Source organism: Triticum dicoccoides, chromosome 4A, assembly GCF_002162155.2.
Source record: "Triticum dicoccoides isolate Atlit2015 ecotype Zavitan chromosome 4A, WEW_v2.0, whole genome shotgun sequence".
NCBI classification, from domain to species: Eukaryota; Viridiplantae; Streptophyta; class Magnoliopsida; order Poales; family Poaceae; genus Triticum; species Triticum dicoccoides.
The window spans coordinates 232,575,700-232,581,280 of NC_041386.1; positions in this window are offsets into that span (position 1 = coordinate 232,575,700).

Consider the following 5,581-nt stretch of genomic DNA (forward strand, 5'->3'; position numbering starts at 1 on the left):
CACTGAGTTTGGAGAGGTAAAAACCATGTTGCACTCTAGTCTGGGCCTTTGTGAAGAAGTCCGCCAACTGTAACTCGGAAGGCACATACTGAAGAGCAATAACATGATCCTGAACACCAGCGCGCACAAAGAAAGCATCAACCCCAATATGTTTGGTAAGCTCATGTTTCACATGATCCCGCGCAATACTGATAGCACCCGTACTGTCTGACAAAAGGGTAGTAGGTGTAGTAATAGAAACACCAAAATCCTCAAGCAACCATTGTCGGTGTCAAAACCGGCGGATCTCAAGTAGGGGGTCCCGAACTGTGCGCCTAAGGGTGATGGTAACAGGAGGCGGGGGACACAATGTTTACCCAGGTTCGGGCCCTCACGATGGAGGTAATACCCTACTTCCTGCTTGATTGATCTTGATGATGTGAGTATTACAAGAATTGATCTACCACGAGATCATAGAGGCTAAACCCTAGAAGCTAGCCTATGATTATGATTGTTGTTGTCCTACGGACTAAACCCTCCGGTTTATATAGACACTGGAGGGGGCTAGGGTTACACAGAGTCGGTTACAAGGGAGGAGATCTACATATCCGAATTGCCAAGCTTGCCTTCCACGCAAAGGAGAGTCCCTCCCGGACACGGGACGAAGTCTTCAATCTTGTATTTTCATAGTCCAACAGTCCAGCCAAAGTATATAGTCCGGTTGTCCGAGGACCCCTGAGGGAGTCCTGGATTAGGGGGTCTCTGGACAGCCGGACTATCTCCATTGGCTGGACTGTTAGACTATGAAGATACAAGATTGAAGACTTCGTCTCGTGTCCGGATGGGACTCTACTTGGCGTGGAAGGCAAGCTAGGCAATACAGATATGAATATCTCCTCCTTTGTAACCGACCTTGTGTAACCCTAAGCCTCTCCGGTGTCTATATAAACCGGAGGGTTTTAGTCCGTAGGACAACAACCTTAACATACAATCATACCATAGGCTAGCTTCTAGGGTTTAGCCTCTCTGATCTCGTGGTAGATCTACTCTTGTACTACCCATATCATCAATATTAATCAAGCAGGACATAGGGTTTTACCTCCATCAAGAGGGCCCGAACCTGGGTAAAACATTGTGCCCCCTGCCTCCTGTTACCATCCGGCCTAGACGCACAGTTCGGGACCCCCTACCCGAGATCCGCCGGTTTTGACACCGACATTGGTGCTTTCATTGAGAGTTCCGCTGTGTCGTCGCCACCAGGAAGGATGTCTCATCCCGTCTTTAAAGACGGCACTATTGCTGAGGGAGCTTTGGCTATCGGCCAAACTCTCTGGCTAGGTGGTTTTCTTATGACCGCCTGTTCGGCCGCTGCGCCGACAATGACTTCTCGGGTCATCGAAAGCAATCTTCACGTCAACTCAGAACTCGCCGAGCAGTTAGATCCAATGGAGCTCTCTTCCCTGAATGAGCTCTTGGATCGCATCGCCGCCCTAGGAGTTGCTACAGACTACGATCAGATTGGGCCTAAACCCGATCTGAGAGAGATCAACTCTCCCCAGGTCACCCATCACGTTGCAGTGGTGGAGGAACAATGCGGCAACCCTTCATCTATCTTAAGGACTAGCTATGTCCGGATTCCCGATCCCTCCAAGCCGGATACCCGCGGAGGGGAGGACGTCACTCAAGGCCTGAACCTAGAATCAGGCAGCGGGCTAGATTTATCGGAAAACATCCAAGAATCCAAACTTTCGAGTTCGGAAACTCCTTGGACCCTGAGTCTCAGATTGGGTAAGGATTCGGATTCAATTCCACCCACCCACCCAAAGATACGTGATCTATCCCAAATCAGGCAAGAGCCCGAAGAAACAGTACACCATTACTGGGCCAGATTCCTCCTGGTCATGAACAGGATAAAGGACTGCCGTGAGGAAGACGCAATTTCATTCTTCTGCAATAATTGCACGGACAAGGGAATCCTCAACGCCATAAGTCGATGTGAAATTACACGCTTTTCCGACTTGGTGTCCATAGTATGAAAGTACTGTGCGATGGAAAGCGCCTGGAAAACCAAAATAAAATTTTGGGATAATCCGGCCCTGAATACAAACCCAGTCCGAAATAAAAGGGTGCATTATCACAATACACCTGGGTTAACTACCAAAAAGCAAAAGCCCTCTACGGGGCAAGGAACCATACTGGAGGGATGGCTCAATGGACCCTGCAAAATTCATAGTACAACGGATACAATACCAACGCATAGCCTTAGAGCATGTTGGATACTCTGGCAGGTGGCCAAAAGTGGTGAGGATCTACTCCTCCCAAAAACCACAGAGCACCATCCCGGGGACAACAATACGGTGTTAACGGTCTTTGAGACCTTCGCGTCAAATAATAGACGCAAGCGAACACTCCGCAGCATGGCCGAAATCTGCCACATAGCAGAAATAAATCCTTGGAGTGACACGGCTATTACCTTCAATGCCAGTGACGAACCCAAATTCCGAACAGCCCGAGCACCAGCCGCACTGGTCCTCAGTCCAATCATGGACGGCTTTCGACTCACCAAGGTACTCATGGACGGCGGCAGCGTTTTAAACCTCATCTATGAGGAAACTCTTCAAAAGATGGAAATAGACTGGAGCCGCATTGAGCAAAGTAGCACAACCTTTAGAGGAATCATCCCAGTCGGGAAGCACGCTGTGCTAGGAAAATCACACTAGATGTGGTATTTGGCATGCCGGATAATTACAGGTCCGAAGAAATTACATTCCAAATGGCCTCGTTCAGCAGCGGATACCACGCTCTACTAGGGCGGGAGGCGTTTACAATCTTCCAAGCCATACCCCATTACGGGTACATGAAGCTCAAAATGCCCGGGCCCAATGGAATCATCACTCTTGCTAGTGATCCGGACATAGCACTCCGCGCCAAAAATAAGACAGCCGCACTGGCCCTCGAGGCACTATCTGAAGCCCTAGCGGCCGAGGAACAAACTGCGCTGCGCTCCATGGTGAACAGGGACGATGTGATACTCGATAAAAGATCCAAGTCCACCTCCTTTAAACCGGCGGACGAAATAGTCAAATTCCAAGTCCATCCAACGGACCCTACAAAAACAGCTTCCATCGGGGCACAATTAAACCCTGATGTCGACGCCGCACTGGGAGAGTTCCTACGCGAGAACTGGGACATTTTTGCCTGGCACCCTTCAGACATGCCAGGAATCCCACGCAGGCTGGCTGAGCACAGCTTAAATATCCTAAAAGGATTCAAGCCAGTCAAGCAGGCTCTTCGACGTTTCTCTGAGCCTAAGAGACAAGCCATGGGAGAGGAACTAGCCAAGCTATTGGAGGCCAGATTCATCAGAGATATAAAACATCTAGACTGGCTAGCAAACCTGGTGATGGTACCAAAGAAGGACAAATCCTGGCGCTTGTGCGTCGATTTTAAGGACCTTAACAAGGCCTACCCAAAGGATCCCTTCCCCCTCCCCCCATCGATCAAATCATCGATGCTACCGCAGGACACGATTCATTGTGTTTCCTCGACGCATACTCCGGCTACCATCAAATTAAAATGGCGGAGCCAGACCAAGCCACAACGGCATTCATCACACCATACGGCCCATTTTGCTTCAACACAATGCCCTTCGGGCTCAATAACGCCGGCGCAACATATCAGCGCATGATTCAGACATGTCTGGCAAACCAGATCGGCAAAACAATGGAGGCATACGTGGATGACGTGGTCGTAAAAACCAAGCATGTCGAAACTCTAGTAGACGACTTGAGGCTCACATTCGACAACCTCCGAACATATGACATCAAGCTCAATCCGGAAAAATGCGTTTTCGGCGTACCAGCCAGAAAGCTCCTGGGATTCATTGTCTCCAGTAGAGGTATTGAAGCTAATCCGACCAAAATCCGAGCTTTGTCACAGTTGGCTACCCCAACAGACCTCAAACAAATACAAAAATTGACTGGATGTGTGGCGGCTCTAAGCCGCTTTATCTCCCGCTTGGGAGAAAAGGCATTACCCCTTTATCGCGTCCTCCGGCGCACCGAACACTTCGAGTGGACGGATGCCGCCTCGGCCAGTCTCAACGAAATAAAAGCCATATTGGCAACAAACCCAGTCCTGGCCGCGCCAAACATTAGCGAACCAATGCTATTATACATTGCGGCAGCTCATCAAGTAGTAAGCGCAGTGCTCGTCGTCGAGCGAGAAGTGGACGGACACAAATTCCCCCTTCAAAAGCCGGTTTACTATGTGTCCACTGTCCTTACTCCATGCAAATCATGGTACCCGCATTATCAAAAGATAGCGTACGCAGTATTTATGGCATCCCGGAAGCTGCGACACTACTTTCAAGAGTGTTCGATAACGGTAGCCTCGGAAGTACCACTTAACGATATTATAAACAATCACGACGCGACGGGCCGAATTGCCAAATGGGCCATTGAGCTCCTCCCGTTCGACATAAGTTACAAGCCACGGCGATCTATCAAGTCGCAAGTTTTGGCTGACTTCGTCGTTGAGTGGACGGAAGCCGAACTCCCTAAAGAGTACGACACTTATTCAAACTGGATCATGCACTTCGACGGCTCCAAAATGTTGGCTGGTCTGGGGGCTGGCGTCGTTTTGACGTCCCCAACAGGAGATACCGTTCAATACGTACTACAGATAATGTATACAGACTCCAACAACGCAGCCGAATATGAGGCCCTTCTACATGGTCTCCGGATGGCAATATCCATGGGCATTCAACGCCTAGAGGTGCGCAGGGATTCGAACCTCGTGATATCCCAAATAAATGGAGACTTTGATGCCAAGGATCGGAAAATGGCAGCTTATCACAATGTCATCCTAAAAATGTCAGCTCGGTTCGAGGGGCTCGAATTTCACCATGTGGCTTGGGAAAACAGTCAGGCGGCGGATATCCTCGCCCGCATCGGTGCAAAACGCGACGCGGTACCTCCCAACATATTTCTGGAACGGCTCTTCAAGCCATCCGTAGCATGGGAAGGGGACACCAGTAACAACAGTCCGGACCCGGCCAAAATACCCGATACCGAACTCTTTGACACAATCAGAGGCTCTGCCACTGAAATAACACAATCAGCCCACGAAATAATGGCCATTATTGCCCCATGGACAGAACCATTCCTGGCCTACCTAACTAGACAGGAACTTCCGGAGGGCCAAAATGAGGCACACTGCATAGTGCGGCGATCCAAGGCCTACAGGGTCCATGAGGGAGAATTGTACAAAAAAGCACTACCGGAGTCCTTCAAAGGTGCATCTCCGAAGAGGAAGGGCGGAACCTTTTGGCAGAAATTCACGCCGGATTCGGCGGTCATCACGCCGCAGCCCGGGCTCTTGTAAGCAAGGCCTTACGTACATGATTCTATTGGCCAACGGCCCGGGCAGATGCACAGGACTTGGTCCAACGTTGCGCCGGTTGCCAGCTCTTTGCAAATCAAAGCCACATGCCACCCACCGCCCTCCGAACAATCCCCATTACATGGCCCTTCGTGGTCTGGGGGCTTGACATGGTTGGACCCCTTAAAGGGGGAACCCACAAGAAAAAAATACTTACTGG